Genomic DNA, 21672 nt, shown 5'->3' on the forward strand with positions numbered 1-21672 from the left:
CCTAAAGATGGGAATTTCAAAACAATGTTCCACCTGGTATTTTGCCAATGTTTTGTTTGCTCGAACAATTTCTTCAGCCTTATGATTGTTCATTTTAGTCCTTACTTCTAAAACATCAAAACTAGTGCCTGGTCTTGTTTGTCTAGTTAACCAATTCAGATGCCCAATTAATCTTTGGAGTTCCTCTTTTTCCATTTTAGAAGTCACCATATCCTTTTGTGAGGCCTACCACGAGTAATTATTATGGGGTTAATATTCTCCAAGTATGGTTGCTGATGTAGAGTGCAAACCACTCTGCCTGATTTCTAACCTAATGTATTGGAATGTGCCAGAGGCCTGACTTCCAATCTTGAACTCAGTTCTAAGCCCATTAGTAATGGTGGGACGACTTCCGGGTGCGGCGATGACCAGCTGAGTCGCACGTTTCGGCAGCTCCCGGTGAAACGGACTTTTGGGCTCTTGATAGGAGCCCCAACGGCAATTTTGACGGCTAAAAACACTGTGCGGTAAACCAGAAGGGAATCCCCCCTGGATACGGATGGAAAAAGGAGGAGAAAGTGGCCAGATTGCAGTGGATCCTTTAGAACAGCGGCAAGGAAGACAAGCAAAAACCAAGATGGCGTCGGAAGGTGGCAGTTTAACATGGGGCCCTGAACAACAAGAGTTCTTGAAATGCTGTGTGGAAGAGCTCAAAAAGGAAATAAAGAAAGAGCTGTTGGCCCCGATACTACAGGCGATCGAAGGGCTAAAGGAGGAACAAAAGACCCAGGAGCGGGAGCTTCGGGTCGTGAAGGCAAAGGCAGCCGAGAATGAGGACGACATACAGGGCCTGGTGGTGAAGACGGAGATGCATGAGGCACATCAGAAACGATGTGTGAAAAGGTTGGAGGCACTGGAGAACAACGCAAGGAGGAACAACCTGAGGATTCTTGGTCTTCCTGAAGGTGCGGAGGGAGCGGACGTCGGGGCATATGTGAGCACGATGCTGCACGCGTTCATGGGAGCGGAGGCCCCGGTGGGTCCGTTGGAGGTGGAGGGAGCATACCGAGTGATGGCGCGAGGACCGAGAGCAGGAGAAATTCCCAGAGCCATAGTGGTGAGATTCCTCCGTTTTAAGGATAGAGAAATGGTCCTTAGATGGGCAAAGAAAACTCGGAGCAGTAAATGGGAGCACGCGGTGATCCGCGTTTATCAAGACTGGAGTGCGGAGGTGGCGAGAAGGAGGGCGAGATTTAATCGGGCCAAGGCGGTGCTTCATAAAAAGAAGATAAAATTTGGAATGCTGCAACCGGCAAGACTGTGGGTCACATATCGAGGGAGGCACCACTACTTTGAGACGGCGGATGAAGCGTGGACTTTTATTGTGGAAGAAAAACTGGAATGAGCGGGTTATTAAAAAGAATGTTTGAACAAAGTGGTGGGGTGAATGTGGGGGGCGAAGAGGGGGGTTAAAAAAGGGGGGAAAGAGGAGTTTTATGTACTAATCCTGCGATGTGGTAACTTTTCTCTCTTCCACAGGTGGTGATGGGGGGAGGAGGGGAGGTGGAGGAGATGGGGCGTTGGCCATTGGGGGTGGGGCCAAGGGAGAAGCGCGGGCTTGGTTCCCGCGCTATGATAATCATGGCGGGAATAGAGAAGCAGGAAGGAGGGGGCGTCGCACGGTGCAAGCCGAGGTCACGGGGGGAAGCCGAGGTCGGCCAGAGTTTGCTGACTTCTGGGAGCAACATGGGGGGAGTAATTACGCTAGAGGGGGATCTAGCGGGGGGGGGGGGGGTGGGAGGGGGGAATTACTGGGTTGCTGCTGCTGGGGAGCTGGTATGGGAGGGGATGGGCGGGGGGGCACCGCCTGGGGGAGATACAGCTGCGTGGGAACCGGGTGAGGAGCTGGAAAAAGGGGATGGCTAATCGACAAGGGGGTGGGGGGGGGGGGTGGGTAGGAAGCCCCCCAACCCGGCTGATCACGTGGAACGTGAGAGGGCTGAACGGGCCGATAAAGAGGGCACGGGTACTCGCACACCTTAAGAAACTGAAGGCAGATGTGGTTATGTTACAGGAAACGCACCTGAAACTGATAGACCAGGTTAGGCTACGCAAAGGATGGGTGGGGCAGGTGTTCCATTCGGGGCTAGATGCGAAAAACAGGGGGGTGGCTATATTAGTGGGGAAGCGGGTAATGTTCGAGGCAAAGACTATAGTGGCGGATAACGGGGGCAGATACGTGATGGTGAGTGGCAAACTACAGGGGGAGACGGTGGTTTTGGTAAACGTATATGCCCCGAACTGGGATGATGCCAATTTTATGAGGCGGATGCTAGGACGCATTCCGGACCTAGAGATGGGAAAGCTGATAATGGGGGGAGATTTTAATACGGTGTTGGAACCAGGGCTGGATAGGTCGAAGTCCAGGACTGGAAGGAGGCCGGCAGCAGCCAAGGTACTTAAAGATTTTATGGAGCAGATGGGAGGTGTAGACCCGTGGAGATTTAGCAGACCTAGGAGTAAGGAGTTCTCGTTTTTCTCCTATGTCCATAAAGTCTACTCGCGAATAGACTTTTTTGTGCTGGGAAGGGCGTTGATCCCGAAGGTGAGGGGAACGGAGTATACGGCTATAGCCATTTCAGATCACGCTCCACACTGGGTGGACTTGGAGTTAGGGGAGGAAACAGGAGGGCGCCCACCCTGGAGAATGGACATGGGACTAATGGCAGATGAGGGGGTGTGTCTAAGGGTGAGGGGGTGCATTGAAAAGTACTTGGAACTCAATGATAATGGGGAGGTCCAGGTGGGAGTGGTCTGGGAGGCGCTGAAGGCGGTGGTTAGAGGGGAGCTGATATCAATAAGGGCACATAAAGGGAAGCAGGAGAGTAAGGAACGGGAGCGGTTGCTGCAAGAACTTTTGAGGGTGGACAGACAATATGCGGAAGCACCGGAGGAGGGACTGTACAGGGAAAGGCAAAGGCTACATGTAGAATTTGACTTGCTGACTACGGGCACTGCAGAGGCACAATGGAGGAAGGCACAGGGTGTACAGTACGAATATGGGGAGAAGGCGAGCAGGTTGCTGGCACACCAATTGAGGAAAAGGGGAGCAGCGAGGGAAATAGGGGGAGTGAGGGATGAGGAAGGAGAGATGGAGCGGGGAGCGGAGAGAGTGAATGGAGTGTTCAAGACATTTTATTAAAAATTATATGAAGCTCAACCCCCGGATGGGAGGGAGAGAATGATGGGCTTCTTGGATCGGCTGGAATTTCCCAAGGTGGAAGAGCAGGAAAGGGTGGGACTGGGAGCACAGATCGAGGTAGAAGAAGTGGTGAAAGGAATTAGGAGCATGCAGGCGGGAAAGGCCCGGGACCGGATGGATTCCCAGTCGAATTCTATAGAAAATATGTGGACTTGCTCGCCCCGGTATTGACGAGGACCTTTAATGAGGCAAAGGAAAGGGGACAACTGCCCCCGACTATGTCTGAAGCAACGATATCGCTTCTCTTAAAGAAGGAAAAGGACCCGCTACAATGCGGGTCCTATAGACCTATTTCCCTCCTAAATGTAGATGCCAAGATCCTGGCCAAGGTAATGGCAATGAGAATAGAGGAATGTGTCCCGGGGGTGGTCCACGAGGACCAAACTGGGTTTGTGAAGGGGAGACAGCTGAACACGAATATACGGAGGCTGTTAGGGGTAATGATGATGGCCCCACCAGAGGGGGAAACGGAGATAGTAGTGGCGATGGATGCCGAGAAAGCATTTGATAGAGTGGAGTGGGATTATTTGTGGGAGGTGTTGAGGAGATTTGGTTTTGGAGAGGGGTATGTTAGATGGGTGCAGCTGTTGTATAGGGCCCCGATGGCGAGCGTGGTCACGAATGGACGGGGATCTGCCTATTTTCGGCTCCATAGGAGGGACAAGGCAGGGATGCCCTCTGTCCCCATTATTGTTTGCACTGGCGATTGAGCCCCTGGCGATAGCGTTGAGGGGTTCCAAGAAGTGGAGGGGAGTACTTAGAGGAGGAGAAGAACGCCGGGTATCTTTGTATGCGGATGATTTGCTACTATACGTGGCAGACCCGGCGGAGGGGATGCCAGAAATAATGCGGATACTTGGGGAGTTTGGGGATTTTTCAGGGTATAAATTGAACATGGGGAAAAGTGAGTTGTTTGTGGTGCATCCAGGGGAGCAGAGTAGAGAAATAGAGGACCTACCGTTGAGAAAGGTAACAAGGGACTTTTGTTACCTGGGGATCCAGATAGCCAAGAATTGGGGCACATTGCATAGGTTAAATTTAACGCGGTTGGTGGAACAAATGGAGGAGGATTTCAAGAGATGGGATATGGTATCCCTGTCACTGGCAGGGAGGGTGCAGGCGGTTAAGATGGTGGTCCTCCCGAGATTCCTCTTTGTGTTTCAGTGCCTCCCGGTGGTGATCACGAAGGCTTTTTTTAAAAGGATTGAAAAGAGCGTCATGGGCTTTGTGTGGGCCGGGAAGACCCCGAGAGTGAGGGAGGGATTCTTACAGCGTAGCAGGGATGGGGGGGGCTGGCACTACCGAGCCTAAGTGAGTATTATTGGGCCGCTAATATTTCAATGGTGAGTAAGTGGATGGGAGAGGAGGAGGGAGCGGCGTGGAAGAGATTAGAGAGGGCGTCCTGTAGGGGGACTAGCCTACAGGCTATGGTGACAGCCCCATTGCCGTTCTCACCGAGGAACTACACCACGAGCCCGGTGGTGGTGGCTACACTGAAGATTTGGGGACAGTGGAGACGGCATAGGGGAAAGACTGGAGCCTTGGGGGGGTCCCCGATAAGAAACAACCATAGGTTTGCCCCGGGGGGAATGGATGGGGGATATGGAATGTGGCAAAGAGCAGGAATAACGCAACTGAAAGATCTGTTTGTGGATGGGAAGTTCGCGAGTCTGGGAGCGCTGACCGAGAAATATGGGTTGCCCCAAGGGAATGCATTCAGGTATATGCAACTGAGGGCTTTTGCGAGGCAACAGGTGAGGGAATTCCCGCAGCTCCCGACACAAGAGGTGCAGGACAGAGTGATCTCAAAGACATGGGTGGGGGATGGTAAGGTGTCAGATATATATAGGGAAATGAGGGACGAGGGGGAGACTATGGTAGATGAACTAAAAGGGAAATGGGAAGAAGAGCTGGGGGAGGAGATCGAGGAGGGGCTGTGGGCAGATGCCCTAAGCAGGGTAAACTCGTCATCCTCGTGTGCCAGGCTAAGCCTGATTCAGTTTAAGGTATTACACAGGGCGCATATGACTGGAGCACGGCTCAGTAAATTTTTTTGGGTGGAGGATAGGTGTGCGAGGTGCTCGAGAAGCCCAGCGAATCATACCCATATGTTTTGGTCATGCCCGGCACTACAGGGGTTTTGGATGGGGGTGACAAAGGTGCTTTCAAAAGTAGTGGGGGTCCGGGTCGAACCAAGCTGGGGGTTGGCTATATTTGGGGTTGCACAAGAGCCGGGAGTGCAGGAGGCGAGAGAGGCCGATGTTTTGGCCTTTGCGTCCCTAGTAGCCTGGCGTAGGATATTGTTAATGTGGAAAGAAGCCAAGCCCGCGGGGGTGGAGAGCAGGATAAATGACATGGCAGGGTTTATAAAGCTAGAGCGGATTAAGTTCGTTCTAAGGGGGTCGGCTCAAGGGTTCACCAGGCGGTGGCAACCGTTCGTCGAATACCTCGCAGAAAGATAGATGGAATGGAAAAAAGAAGGCAGCAGCAGCAGCCCAGGATCGGGGGGGGGGGGGGGGGGGGGAAGAGAGAGAGAGAAGGGGGGGGGAGCGGGGGGGGACGGGACCAGAAGGACTCTCAGGGTTGTTAATATATAGCACGGTAGCCTTGTGGATAGCACAATTGCTTCACAGCTCCAGGGCCCCAGGTTCGATTCCAGCTTGGGTCACTGTCTGTGCGGAGTCTGCACATCCTCCCCGTGTGTGCGTGGGTTTCCTCCGGGTGCTCCGGTTTCCTCCCACAGTCCAAAGATGTGCGGGTTAGGTGGATTGGCCATGATAAATTGCTCTTAGTGTCCAAAATTGCCCTTAGTGTTGGGTGGGGTTACTGGGTTATGGGGATAGGGTGGAGGTGTTGACCTTGGGTGGGGTGCTCTTTCCAAGAGCCGGTGCAGACTCGATGGGCCGAATGGCCTCCTTCTGCACTGTAAATTCTATGAAATTCTATGAAATATATACTGTATAAGATATATAGGTCGTTGCGACAGATAATTATATATTGGACTGTTAAACTATATTTTTGGAGAGTGTTACTTGTGATAAGGCAGTTGCCAATTAGGGTTAGTTTTCATTTTTGTTATTTATTATTTATTCATTTTTTGTTTATATAAAATAGGTCATTGTTATTTGTGTTGTTATAATATTGTGTAAAGGATGCACAATGTACTGTGTTGGTTGACCAAAAATTTTCAATAAAATATTTATTAAAAAAAAGTAATGGTGGGACGATCTCCCCGAATGGGGATAGAATCCTGTAGCACGAGATTAGCTATGTGTTTCCCGGTGCTCGGAGCACCGTCAAACACCTGGATATCTAATGCACATCCGGGTAGATCGGGGGCCTCAGCAGGGAACTCCCCGATGAGGCCACACTTAGCCCTGTTTTTTGCACTGAGGAGCTCCGTTCGTTGGAACTCCTCAATGAAGCAAGAGATCGGGACACCATTTAAAAATAGAGTCCCTATCTCTCGAGCCCCCCGATGCGACCCTCGAGTAGCCCCCTCCCAACTCAAGGACACCCCCAGATTCCCCCCACAGCCACGCATTGCACCCGATCCCAATATGCAAAAATGCCACCTTGACAGTGCCAGCCTGGCACCCTGGCAGTGCCCCTGCCAGCTGGAAGTGTCATCTAGGCACCTTGGCAGTGCCAGGCTGGTACCCAGGTGCCAGCCTGACATCCTGGCAGTGTCATATGGTGCTGTCTTAGCACTACCAGGGTGCGCAGGTGGCACTGCCAGCCAGGCAGGAGCATTGCCAGGGTGCCAGGCTGGTAGTGCCAAGGTGCCCAGGTGGCATTTTGCCTATGCCTGGGATCTGGCCCAGGGGTGCCCTGCCCGTAGTAGAGTGGATGTGGGGGGCTCGGGTTGGGGGCTTCAGGATCGGGGCGCTATTTAAAAATGGCCCCTCCCGATCTCTTTTTATACTGGTGAGCGGAGATCCTGAGTGCTGGAAATAAGACTAAGTGTGGCCTCGGCGGGACATTCCCTGTTGAGGCCTCGATAGGTAGTAGGGTCTTTCTCGGTGTTGTGAGCACCAGGAAATACCCTGCTAAACATGCTCGACAGGGGACTCTTTCATTTGCACTAGATCGTGCCCTAATTTCTTGCATATATCACATCTATCGCTTATCTGTTCTCTCTGGTGTATTCTTCATCTCTTATAGACTCGCATCAACATTATTTTTGAAGATTGATGGCAAATTACCGATGAAACTTATCAAAAATCAGCTTTTTGTTTTGCAAGAAAAATTAGGATACATTAACAGGATACAATTTACAGTTTGTAAGTCCACAGTTTTTCCAAATATGATGGCCGTGTCATTTTCCATGTCAAGGTTCATATGTGCTTTCTTCATTGATGGCTGGCTCAATAATTAATACGGCATCTGTGCTAATAAAATGATTTCTTCGGACAATTTTACAAGAAATCACTGCTCTCATCAGTGATTTAAGGGTATCATCATCCTCATATCCAAAATTTCCAAATTCTGTAACCTTGTTCAATCTTTGTCACTTTGTCCAGGTAATGTTTCAACTAGTATATTGCAAATACTGTACATGTACAGCCGCTATCTAATTGAAGATTCTGCGACCAGCACTCATCACCGGACTGAAACTTCTAGTTACTTTTTTTAAAAGAAATGTTTTTATTAAGAATTTTTCAATAACAATATTTTCCACCTTACAAACAACCCCCCCCCCCCCCCCCATAACAAAGAAAAGAAAAAGAACTTGCGTGGCAAGACATGAACATGGCAAGTCAATAAGATACAAAACTTTGTACATTGGATTCTTCCCGTACATGTCAGTTTCGGGATCATTCATGTGCTTTCTTGCTCAAATGCCCCCAGAGAAACCCCCCCTCCCCCCCAAACAAATGATGTCCCCCCCTCCCCCCCCCGGGTTGTTGCTGCTGCTGACCGATCTTCATCTAACGCTCCGCGAGATGGTCTAGGAACGGTTGCCACCGCCTGTAGAACCCCTGCGCAGACCCTCTCAAGGCAAACTTTATCCTTTCCAACTTGATAAACCCTGCCATATCATTTATCCAGGCCTCCACGCTGGGGGGCTTCGCCTCCTTCCACATTAGCAAGATCCTTCGCCTGGCTACTAGGGATGCAAAGGCCAGAATGTCAGCCTCTTTCGCCTCCTGCACTCCCGGCTCATCCACTACTCCAAATAGTGCTAGCCCCCAGCTTGGCTTGACCCGGACTTTCACCACCTTAGATACTGTTCCCGCAACTCCCCTCCAGAACCCCTCCAGTACCGGGCATGACCAAAACATATGGACATGGTTCGCCGGACTTCCTGAGCACCTCCCGCATCTGTCCTCCACCCCAAAGAACCTACTCAGCCTCACCCCCGTCATATGCGCTCTATGAACCACCTTAAATTGTATCAGGCTAAGCCTGGCACACGAGGAAGAGTAATTAACCCTACTTAGGGCATCAGCCCATAGCCCCTCCTCAATCTCCTCCCCCAACTCCTCTTCCCATTTACCCTTCAGCTCCTCTACCAAAGCCTCCCCCTCTTCTTTCATCTCCTGGTATATCGCCGACACCTTGTCCTCTCCGACCCATACGCCCGAAATCACCCTATCTTGAATCCCCTGTGCCGGGAGTAGTGGAAATTCCCTCACCTGCCGCCTCACGAACGCCCTCACTTGCATGTACCTGAAAGCGTTTCCCGGGGGTAGACCAAACTTCTCCTCCAGCGCCCCTAAGCTCGCAAACGTCCCGTCAATGAACAGGTCCCCCATTCTTCCAATCCCTGCCTGATGCCAGCTCCGAAACACCCCGTCCATCCTTCCTGGGACAAACCGATGGTTGTCTCTGATCGGGGACCACACCGAGGCTCCCGTCGCACCCCTGTGCCGTCTCCACTGCCCCCAGATCTTTAGCGTTGCCGCCACCACCGGACTCGTGGTGTACCTGGTCGGCGAGAGCGGCAGCGGTGCCGTCACCAGCGCCCCCAGACTCGTTCCTTTGCAGGACGCCATCTCCAACCTCTTCCACGCCGCCCCCTCTCCCTCCATCACCCACTTACGGATCATTGCCACGTTGGCTGCCCAATAATAACCACCCAAATTCGGCAACGCCAACCCTCCTCTATTTCTGCTACGCTCCAAGAACCCCCTCCTTACCCGCAGGGTCTTGCTCGCCCACACAAATCCCGTAATGCTCCTGCTTACCCTCTTAAAAAAGGCCTTAGTGATCACAATTGGGAGGCATTGGAATACAAAAAGAAATCTCGGGAGGACCACCATTTTAACCGATTGTACCCTACCCGCCAGCGAGAGTGGCAACATGTCCCACCTTTTAAAATCCTCCTGCATCTGTTCCACCAACCGCGACAAATTAAGTTTGTGCAGTGCCCCCCAGCTCCTAGCTACCTGAATCCCCAAGTATCGAAAGCTCCTTTCCGCCCTCCTCAACAGTAGGTCGTCTATCCCTCTTCCCTGGTCCCCCAGATGGATCACAAAGAGCTCACTCTTTCCCACATTGAGCTTACAGCCCGAAAAGGTATTGCCACCCCTCTATTCTTCGCATCCAACCCTGAATGGAACACCTGTCCCACCCATCCCTTCCTTAGCCTGACCTGATCTGCCACCTTCAAATGTGTCTCCTGAGGCATGACCACGTCTGCCTTCAGTCCCTTTAGGTGCGCGAACAGTCGGGCCCTCTTAACCGGCCCATTTAGGCCTCTCACATTCCATGTGATCAGCTGGATTGGGGGGGGTTACCCCCCCCCCCCCCCCCCCCCCGCCCGCCGACTAGCCATCTCCTATCCTAGGCCAGTCCCGTGCTCGCGCCACTCGCACCCTCCAGTCCCCTAGGCGGGGAATCCCCGCCCCGACCACCTCTTCCACTTTCAGTTCCCCCTCGGACAGTGCAGCAGCGACCCTAGAATCCCCCCCTCTCCCTCCCCCGCCCGATCCACATGTAGCTCTTTTGCTCCCCCCATTTTACTTCAGTGAGTCAGCTGACCCCGGCTTCCCCCGCCTTCCCGTTGAGCTCCCCGTGTGGGAGTCTCTCCTCCTCCTTACCTTCCTCCATCCCCCCCCCCCTCTTTTGGTACGGGAAAAAGCCCGCGCTTTCCTGAACCAGCCCCGCCCCCTATAGCGCAGCTCCTGTTGCAGCCATTATCCCAGTTCCCTCATCCCAGAGTCTCACCTCCCTCCAGCACCGACACCCACATTCCCCATCATCATCATCTTGTCTACAGAAAAGAAAAATGGAAATTTTAGGAATTTTAACCAGAACTCTATCCACATCCCCATCCATCATCCCACCCATGAAATATTCTTTACCCATATTTACAACCCCATATACAACCACATCCCCTCAGTTCGAGTCCAGTTTTTCCATCTGAATAAAGGTCCAAGCCTCTTCTGGCGTTTCAAAATAATGGTGTCGGTCCTGCTAAGTGACCCACAGTCGCGCAGGCTGCAGCATGCCGAATCTGACTTTTTTTATGCAGCACCGCCTTGGCCCGGTTGAAGCCAGCTCTCCTCTTTGCCACCTCCGCGCTCCAATCCTGGTATACTCGGATCACCGCGTTCTCCCATCTACTGCTCCGCACCTTCTTGGCCCATCTCAGCACACTTTCTTTGTCCGCGAAGCGATGGAACCTTGCCACTATCGCCCTTGGCGGCTCATCAGCCTTGGGTCTCCTCGCCAGGACCCGGTGAGCCCCTTCCAGCTCCAGGGGGGTCAGAGGCCTCCACACCCATCAGCGAATGGAGCATCGTACTCACGTACGCCCCGGCATCAGCTCCCTCCACTCCTTCGGGAAGACCCAGAATCCGGAGGTTCTTCCTCCTCGACCTGTTCTCCAGGACCTCAATTCTCTCGGCCCACCTCCTGTGCACCGTCTCGTGCGCCTCCATTTTTACCGCCAGGCCCAGGATCTCATCCTCGTTGGTATTCACTTTATCATTCACCTCACGAAGCTCCACCGCCTGGGTCTTCTGGGTCTCCTTCAGCCCCTCGATTGCCAACAGCATTGGCGCCAGCACCTCCTTTTTCAGCTCCTCCACACATCGCTTGAGGAACTCCTGCTGGTCTGGCCCCCACGCTGCTCGCTCTCCGCCATCTCGCTTTTTCCCCCTCGTTTTGGTCTCTGCTCCAGGGCCTCTTTCCTCGTCGTTCCACCGCTGATCTCTGCCATATATTGTGAGGGGGGACCTCACTGCACCTTCCCACATGGGATTAAATCGAAAAAAGTTCCGTTGGGGCTCCTCTAGTGAGCCCGAACGTCCGTTGTCGCGGGAGCTGCCGAAACGTGCGGCTTAGCTCCACATCGCCGCAACCGGAAGGAACTTCTAGTTACTTAAGACTCTTTGGTTAATATCTTCCTCTTCAGAGTCTTCTGTCCTGTGTTTGGTTCCAATCACCCAATTATATCGCGAAGGGCAATTTATTGCATAATGAAACTGTAAACACCTATTGACCACACGCTGGCATTAATTTTTCTGTTGAAATTTCCCAATTCATTCCTCCTGCCATACTTGTTAAAGGTGTTTTATTATTATTTTTAGTTTTAAATCTTCTTTCGTATTGATGCTGGGTGCCTGTTTCTGGACCTCCTCGCCACCTCGTTAACATCCAAGTCTTCCATACATTGTCTTATTGCCGATCAGCCATTTGTGTCTGAAGGCTGCTGGGAAGGAATATTTGCCCAGAAACGTTTTCTAGAGCCGCTGACATTTTTCCTAGAAGGCTGCGTCTTTCTGCAAATTTAACTTACATCAAAACTAGAACCCTATGGCTATTTGTAACTTTGGCACAGTCCAATAATTTTAACGCCAGCATGGATTGAGGAGTTTCTAGGCGGAATCTTTGCAGCCTTGTACACAGTTTGATTAAATTCTATTATGTACTCTTGACGTTTCCTCTGACTTTTTAAATTTGTCAAAATCTGACCAAGCCTCATAAGCAGTTAATAAGTCATCCCTTTGGTAAATCTTATCCATGAAAGTTAAGAATGTGACCAAACCCTCATCTACATCCAATTGCTCAGACTCAAATTCCAAAAAATACCTTGCACCTTATTTTGCTTTCATAAGGCCAAGGCTATTCCTTGTTTTTTTTCTTAGGCAAGGATTTGTCCACATGGTAACTTCATTCTTTCATTGGTCATCAGGTTGACGCTCAGAAAACAATGGCGGGTAGTCATACGCCAACATTCTACACTTGGTTTCAGCCATTTGTTTTCCAAGTTACTCTAAATCACTTATTTAAGATTATAATTCAGAATACAACAGGGGCTGTTTAAGCACAGGGCTAAATCGCTGGCTTTGAAAGCAGACCAAGGCAGGACAGCAGCATGGTTCAATTCCTGTAATAGCCTCCCTGAACAGGCGCCGGAATGTGGCGACTAGGGGCTTTTCACAGTAACTTCATTGAAGCCTACTTGTGACAATATGCGATTTTCATTTCATTTCAGTCTTTTGTCCGAAGAAATCGTAGTTTGCAATCCTTTTTTTCTTACAGGCAGAAATCACACCCATCCTCTGCTACAATTGTTAAGATCTGATGGTAACTATATAATAAGAACTAGGAAGCAAGTCTTGACATCTTTGACTCCCAGTTTAATGTGTTCAGTAATCACTTCAACAACAGTGCCACCTGTATCCCCTTTATATATTGGTGCAGTCTCTGAACCAATAAGGGCAATATTAAATAATTGAAACCCCAGTTCTAACTTAAATACTAGGAACATTAACTCTTTCCTAATATGCTGGAATATGAACCAAAAACAGAAAATGCTGGAAAATCTCAGCAGGTCTGACAGCATCTGTGGAGAGGGAATAGAGCTAATGTTTCTAATGATTCTTCGCCATGCAGACTTGAAACGTTAGCTGTGTTTTCTCTCCACAAATGCAGTCAGACCTGCTGAGATTTTCCAGCATTTTCTGTTCTAGTAAAACCTGGGTCATTGTCTTTCTAATTTATTGTATTTTCCAATCCATCCATGCTAATTCAGGCAAATCTGAACTCTGAAATTCAATTTGACCGTACACTATAATGTTTCAAAGTCTCACTGTTTTGTTATCAAGTCTACCCTATGCTTCTTGACCTGTAATCTCATTTTGAGCTGTACCTACAAATTAGGAAATCAGTTGACTTAAATTGCTCCCCCACTTTGTCCAGATGATATTGTGCACTTGGCCCAGATATAAATTCCGGGTATATAGACACAATTTATCTTATTTTGGGTCACGGTGGGTAGTCTGGTGTCCTCGAGGTTTGGGGAAAAGGTTATCAGCCAGGGTTAGCATTCCTGTTTCCTGCTTAGTGGCTCACAGTTTGTGCTGATTGTTAGATGAGATCATAATTAACCTTATCTGTGATGAGCTTTAGTCAAATAGCTAGAACTTCCAACTCTGCCATTATTCTTCCATAATCCAAGATTCACCTCAGAAAATACTAAGGTCTGGCAGCATCTGCAGAGAGAGAACCAAAGTTAGCATCCCAGGTCAATGACTCTTCAAAGATCAGTACAAAGTTTTACAACACCAGGTTAAAGTCCAACAGGTTTGTTTCGATGTCACTAGCTTTCGGAGCGCTGCTCCTTCCTCAGGTGATTCAGCGCTCCGAAAGCTAGTGACATCGAAACAAACCTGTTGGACTTTAACCTGGTGTTGTAAAACTTTGTACTGTGCTCACCCCAGTCCAATGCCGGCATCTCCACATCATGGCTACCATCTTCAAAGATCGACCTCCCAGGCACTATTGCACGCAGTTCAGGAGAAGTAGGAACTTGCACCATCACACAGCATCCTGACCCTCGAAATGTCCTTTAGCTTGTACTTTTATCCTGTTGTCCAGCAATTGGCTGTAATGGCTTTTTAAAACTAGCAACAAGACGGAAAAAAACAGTCTCCCCACCCCTTGATTGAAGACAATGAAGTTTTTGTTAGTAGATTATGATTTGTTAGAACGGCTTGCCAACAGCAGCAAGTTTATATTTTAATTGGCTTCCTATAAGAGGTGGAGAGGTAGTTTTCCAGTCAGACATGAGAGCGAATAGGTCCCAGAACATCAGCTGGTATTTATTGCCTGTATTATACAGCTGAGCATCAGAAAGATAGATCCACGAGAAGCGAAAGCTCGAGTTTGATGTCATTGTATTTAGAAGAGATATATGGACATGTGTACGGACAAAACGGACAGTGTTGACTACAGAGTTTCAGATGAAGGTGATGGGATTAAAAGGGATGTTTTGAATGCACAAGATTTTTTACTTTGTCAGTTTGATTTTTTCCCCAATACAGTTCAAGCTAAGGTGATGTCCGGCTGAAGCTTCCTTCGTATTTTGTCGGAACAGAAGGCGGAAATTCAGCCCCTTATGCCCAGACTGCCATTCAGGGAGATCATAGAATCCCTATAGTGCAGAAGGAGGCCATTCAGCCCATCGAGTCTGCACCTGCCCTTGGAAAGAGCACCTTCCCTACTTGTTGATCTGTATCTTAAGTTCATCTACTTGCATTGGTTTTGAACCCTTTATTAATCTCGTCTAACAAAAATCTATGTATTTCAGTTTTGAAAGTGTCAATTGGCCTCGGCAGCTTTTTGGAAGAGTTCCAGATTTCCACAACATTGTGTGGAGGTACTTCCTGCCATCACTTGAGGGCAGCACGGTAGCCTTGTGGATAGCACAATTGCTTCACAGCTCCAGGGTCCCAGGTTCGATTCCGACTTGGGTCACTGTCTGTGCGGAGTCTGCACGTCCTCCCCGTGTGTGCGTGGGTTTCCTCCGGGTGCTCCGGTTTCCTCCCAGTCCAAAGATGTGCAGGTTAGGTGGATTGGCCGTGATAAATTGCCCTTAGTGTCCAAAATTGCCCTTAGTGTTGGGTGGGGTTATGGGGTTACTGGGTTATGGGATTACTGGGTTATGGGGATAGGGTGGCGGTGTTGACCTTGGGTAGGGTGCTCTTTCCAAGAGCTGGTGCAGACTCGATGGGCCGAATGGCCTCCTTCTGCTCTGTAAATTCTATGAACAACCAAATTTCAATTTTATGATTCCTGATTCCCCCACTAGAGGGTACAGTTTCTCTCTACCTACTTTGTCAAATATTTGAATCATAAAGACTTCAATTAGATCATCCCTTAAGCATTTATACACAAGGCACCACCTGTCTAGTCTACACACCTGCCTATTATAATTTAACCCTCTTAGCCCTGGTGTCATTTGGTTGAGGCCCTGCATCTGCTTAAGGCCAATATATACTTCCTGAGGTGTGTTACCCGGAACTGAATGCGTATTCCAGATATGGTCTAATAGGAGCTAACTTTTTGAAAGATTTGTGAATAATGTCAGCAATCCAGACTCCTGGAGTAGGAATCATGTCCAAAAGAGCTCATTGCAACAGACAGGCTTGCAATAACGTTTGCAAACTGCAAAAAAAGGTTAGGTGATAATAATAATCTTTATTAATGTCACAAGTAGGCTTACAATAACACTGCAATGAAGTTACTGTGAAAAGCCCCTAGTCACCACACTCCTGTGCCTCTTCGGGTACACTGAGGGAGAATTCAGAATATCCAATTCACCTAACAAGCATGTCTTTCGGGAATTATAAAAAGCTGACCTGACAAATAGTCTGTCAGCATTTGTTACCCAGACTTGCCAAAGAGGAATGAGCAAAGTACTAAAGGACACCTGTTGAATACTACCTTAGCGAAATTCAGCATCTTCAAGCGGGAAATTAGAGAAGGCACAAGGGGCAATCAAGTCAGTGGCATCATGTTCATGTAGGCTGTTATAGGTTTGATCATTCCAACTATGACGATATGTCAATCACAAACTCAATTCACTGTAGCCCATGGGAGTGGTCACTGGCTGCTTGCCTTTCTCCCAGACCTTGCCCAGGTGACCCTGGGGAACATGGCGACTGGCACCTTTGAGATTGTCTACAACCGGTGGGCAAGCCAATGCAGAAGGTTCAGGCTGGACACTAGGAACAGCAATATTATTTGAATTTTATGTTTTCTGCTTTAGTTACTTGTTAGTTTATGTTTTAATACTACCACCGAGATGTTCCCCTCCAAGCTGCACGCCGTCCTGTACCATCTGCTGCTCCTTCACTATCACTTTGTCAAAATTCTGGAGCTCCCTTCCTAACATCACTTCCTACACCACATGGACTGCAGTGGCTCAAGAAGGAGGCTCGCCACCACCTTCCAAAGATGTGCAGGTTTGGTAGATTGGCTATGCTTAATTGATCCGTAGTGTCCAAAGATGTACAGGTTAGGTGGGGTTACGGGGCTTGGCGGGGGCTTAGGTAGGGTGTTCTTTCGGAGATCGGTGCACTCGACGGGCCGAATGGCTCCTTCTGCACTGTAGGGATCCAATGCTCCCAAAGGCCAATATAGGCAACGAATGTGGACAGCAATGTTCATATCCCCTAAAATAGTTGTGCCACTCACTTTATAAAAAAAAGGGGACATATTTTGTTTGGTGATATTGGGGTAAGCAACCCCATGTTCTGTTTTTTGTCAGGACAGGTAAATCCAACCGGTTTCCAGGAGCTCCCACGGTGCCTGCTGGAAGTGAGTGTCCAGTAATGCAGGAACTGCCTGGAAATCAAGAACAGCCGGCGAGTTAATCGTCTGGAAAATCATCTCATTTTTGGAGTCAATCCAGTACCCGAGGGCTTTTCGACAAACAGCAGCCGTGGCCTGTGCTTGACGGCCCCACCCGCCCTCGCTCATTCCTCCCTCCAGCCCAAACCGCCATTTGACGCTCCCAAACGAGGACTCCCCGGATGCCGACCAAAGGGGAGCCGCGATTGGTGGGACGGCCTGTCCATCAGGGCGAGGGGGGCGGCACCGGTCCGAGGGGGGGGGAGTGGGTGGGGTCGGGTCGGAGCAGGCGCAGGCGGCGCCGGTCCGAGGTGTGTGGGCGGTGCCGGTCCGAGAGCGGATGGGCGGGGCCCGCGCAGGCGCAGGTGCAGGTGGCGCCGGTCCGAGGGGGATTGGGCGGGGCCAGCGCAGGCGCAGGTGGCACCGGCCTGACCCCGCCCACCCCCTCGGTCCGGCGCAGGCGCAGGCGGCGCAGGGCGTTGCTTCCGGTGGCAGTGTGAGTGAGTGAGGAGCGAGAGGCTCGGAGCCGGCGACAGCGCGAGAACGATAAGGGGGGGGAAAAAAAATAAAAGAAAACGGAGCCAACTGGAGGTAAATGTGGCTGACCGCTTGGGCAGGAGAGGTTTAAAAGATTACCCCGAGGTTGAAACTGGGGGGTAGGATATTTGTGATTGTGGAAATCTGGCGTTGGCGCCTGGTAGTTGGCATAGTTACTGTGGGGACCAGGAGAGCGACGCAGAGACAATGATGGGAATGAATGAGTGGCATCCAGGGGGCTGCCCAGCCGGGGGTCCCTGCAATTAACTCCTCTGTGCCTATCGAAGCCTTTTTTGTTGTATGTATTTTTTGGGGCAGTGATTGCCAGTTGAATGATCAAAATATTGTTTATTTTTTTACTGGTGAGGATGTTGGTAGGGAATCATAGGAATAGGGTGTAGGGTGTGCAGTCAACAAAAAAACAAACCTTGAGATGAAATGCTCTTGACGATTGAGGTGGGAGCACATTTTAATCTGTTGCATTCGCTGCTATCTAACATTGGGTTTAATGTCCAGTTTGGATGTTTGTGTTAATGAATTGCAGCTTGATGGTGAGAAGGTAAGGGTATTTTCCTTAATAGCCAGCATACGTAATGTCCTTTGAGTTTATTTTTGCATCATTGATCTGTTGCTTTGAGAAATGGTCATGAATGGTGGCATGGTGGTTAGTACTGCTGCTTCACAGCGCCAGGTATCCAGGTTCATTTCTGGCCTTGGGTCATTGTCTGTGTGCAGTTTGCCCCATGTCTCTGTGGGTTTCCTCCCACCGTCCAAAGATGTGCAGGTTAGGTGGATTGGCCATGCTAAATTGCACGTTCGTGTACAGGGATGTGCATGTTTAGGTTATGAGGTTATGTGGGTAGGGCGGGGTGGATGGGTGAGTGGGTATGGTCAGAGTGCTCTTTCGAAGGGTGTAGACTCGATGGGCCAAATGACCTCCTGCATTGTAGGAATTCTATGATCTATGAGTGCCAATGTATCCATTTAGTATTTACTTAAATTTTATACTGTAAAAATGTGCTATTAACATGTACAGACTTGATTGAATGGCAAGGCATAAATCTGGAGAATGGGGAAGAGATGGAAAGCCTTTAGAGAAAGCTGAAGGGTTGAACAGCTTGAGAGGAACTAGAGTGTTTTGGCTTTCTTTGATCGGCATGAGTTTGGGTGTGTAGTTGGCCTTTTTCCTTGTTGTGTTTTGAGTTTCTGCTTATTTAATGCATTTTAAAAGTACCTACATTTATGAAAGGTCCATGAGCTATAATGCCACTCAGACGTTTTCTCGACTAAATACTGCATGCCAACAAACCAAATCTACCTGTTTCCAGTGCTGTAGGGTTAACATAGGAGTGTGGGTGTGACAGCTGGTCTGATCATTTTTTTCCAATCCAGGTTTATTCTCTTTTGTATGATATTTTAGATAACTGAACAGTTAACATTTGAAGAAAGTTCTAAAAGAGCTTAAATGCATTGTATCCTTTGGAGTTCAAAGTATCTCCTGCACTTTCCATATGGACTTGATTTATGTAGGGTAACGGTGAGAAGTGATTCAGGAGCCCAGATGAGACAGCAAACCTCTTGAGCTTTGATCTTTTAGGTCTAGAACAGACATCTGAAGTGAGATTGGAAGGCTTTGTGTGTATATACATGGTAAATTGGCTTTTTGTTTAAAAATGTAACCAGCAGCTGTTATAATTGGCCAAAGGCATTATGCTGTATGCTATGTACACATTGAAGGGGTGTGATACAAAGCTACAAATTTAATCAACAGTTAATTACTGTGGAATCCATTTGATGTGAATTTTTCTCATTAGTGATGCCATTTTCATTGCTTGTTGTAGAATAGAGGGAGTTGAGGAAGAAGAGAGATTGGCTTGGAATTACTGAATTTGAATAAGAGCTGAATTAACATTTACATTATTTAGTAATTAATATTGGATGCTTCAGCAGGCTTGTTTTAAACCTCTTTAATTCCAACCTCTTACACTCTGCAGTGAAGGATCCTGTCTGTCCCACTTTATTTTTTGCCAACTTTCTCCTGCACTTCGAACCTAGCTCTCTGCTATGTAGATTTGAAAATTCTTGCTCTCATTTTTAACCCTTTGTGGTCTTGCTTTTCTCTACCTAGGCAACTTTGTACAACCCTGCATCCCAGCAAGGTTATCCTCTTCCAACTGTTGTCTACTTTGTGTCATTTAATAATAATAATCGCTTATTGTCGCAAGTAGGCTTCAATGACGTTACTGTGAAAAGCCTCTAGTCGCCACATTCCGGCGCCTGTTCGGGGAGGCCGGTACGGCAATTGAACCCACGCTGCTGGCATTGTTCTGCATTACAAGCCAGCTATTTAGCCCACTGTGCTAAACCAGCCCCATCATTATTTTATTTGCTTCATTGCTCTCTGCAATCATACTCCTGCATTCTGAATTCCTTTCTGGAATCCACTGCCTTGCTACTGATCTGCATCACAAACCTTCTGAAAATCTGTCTCCGCACATTCAGCTACCCTTTCTTATTGCTCGGGTCGCCCATCCGTCTCACCCCTGTGAAACACCTTGGGATGTTTGTTTTGAGTTAAAGATACCTAAAAGTGCAAATTCCAATTAAATTCGTTGCTGGAAGACGACCATGAATATCAACTGGTTATTTGACAACATAACAGAGCCCAAAGTGTCTTAATCTGCTGTCATAGTTTAGTTAACAATTAGGAGGGAGAATACCTGTATTCCCCCCCCACCCCAGTGGATGACTGCTACTTCATGAGTAGAGGCTTGAGGCATAAACCTGTGACACTGACGTGTAGTTGAGCACCCAAACTGTCTGTGTCCAGACCACCTAATGTTACCATAATGCAATCTCCAAATATTGTGTTTTACATCAAAGTAAATGGAGATGATACTTACTCATTCAACTTGTGTGCATCTCCCTGCTCAATCAGCAAACGCGAAACAGACCAAGGGTCATCTTGGCCTGCGGCACTGCGTTCCACGTTAGAAGTGACAATTCCTTCATTTTTTTTTACACACTGTTATCCTAGCTGTGATCATTACCAGCTAAACCTGTTCCGAATAGAAACTCAAATTGACCAAAGCCTGAAATCTGAGTGACTCAGTCCTGAGTTACAAAATGAAAAAGAATATTTTCATTGTTTTCCATTTCAAAATGCTGTGTTTGGCGATCGCTGCATAATGTGTGCACTGTTTTGAGCTGCCAAGAATGTCCAGTGTTTCTACTGGGTCTCCCTTTTCTTTGCTAAGAGGAAGCTCTGGATTCTCAAGTGAAAAGCCTGAAGAACTGTGCAGTCATGATGACATGGACATAAACTGCTCTACATTAGCATAAGAATTGCCCTTTTCTATTGTCCGTTTAAAAGTGACTTTAATTTACCAGTTAAGTATGACTGAGTCATAGGACGCTAGAATGAGCTTCATTGTTAGACTGCAGAAATGACTGAATATTTTAATTAAATAAACCACTATAAATATCCTTATTCACTGTGGCGACGGATGGATTATAATTGATTCCTGAGTTTTGCCTCTGATAGTGTTTCTTCCCACACTCTCTGAATGCTTTTAATTTAGTTACAGATTTGAGCTGGAGTAGGTTGAAGAGCAATTATATGGTTGCTTTCTGATTCCTAATATTTCTTTGAGTATATGTAATTCAAGTCTTTTAATATTTGCCATCCTTTTATTTTTATTAATGTACTTTAAAATGCTGGTTCTGTATGCTGCCGCCGCAGACATCAATGTGGCAGTAGAATTGAAAAGGAGCTGGTACCTCGGAGCCTCACCAAAAGAGAGCATTTTGTTGTTTTCGGTCAGTGACAATATAAATGCTGCTGCAGGTGTAACCATCATATTGGATTACATCGGCAGCAGCCTTGACATGAGGTTTCCTCAGCCATTAAGGAAGTTCAAAAATGTAAATGTAAAATTCCTGCATGTGCTGAATTTTGTTCTCTCTGCAGTTGAAACGTCTGCCATTTAATGTTAGGGTGGGATTCTGTTGCCTCCGGAAACTGATTGATGTGAAACTTTTCAGACTCCTTGCTCCCCCCACTCCTAGTTGCATTGTGACTTCACAGACAGACAAGTATAGTGCAGAAGATGTCCATAGGCCCATAGTCTGAAAAACACCTGACCTACCTACCGACTTAATCCCACTTGCCATCACTTGGCCCCATAGCCTTGAATGTTATGACGTGCCAGGTGCACATCCAGGTACTTCTTACGAGATGTGAGACAACCTGCCTCTACCACCCTCCCAGACAGTGCATTCCAGACCGTCATCACCAACTGGGT

General features: G+C 48.4%; 1 protein-coding gene across 2 annotated transcripts in view; it reads left to right on the top strand.

Annotated features, from left to right (window-relative positions):
• coro1cb (coronin, actin binding protein, 1Cb) overlaps positions 1–21672 on the top strand; it is a 323977-nt gene that overhangs the window by 61747 nt on the left and 240558 nt on the right. Inside the window, exon 1 of one of the 2 annotated variants that reach the window (XM_072482370.1) lies at positions 17282–17422. The exons of the other annotated variant lie outside the window; for it this stretch is intronic. The gene's annotated coding sequence lies outside the window, so the exon portion shown is untranslated. Of the gene's footprint in view, positions 1–17281; positions 17423–21672 lie in introns of those variants that run through there. 2 annotated transcript variants of the gene reach the window in all.

The sequence above is a fragment of the Scyliorhinus torazame genome, chromosome 1 (genome assembly GCF_047496885.1).
Source record: "Scyliorhinus torazame isolate Kashiwa2021f chromosome 1, sScyTor2.1, whole genome shotgun sequence".
Lineage (NCBI taxonomy): Eukaryota > Metazoa > Chordata > Chondrichthyes > Carcharhiniformes > Scyliorhinidae > Scyliorhinus > Scyliorhinus torazame.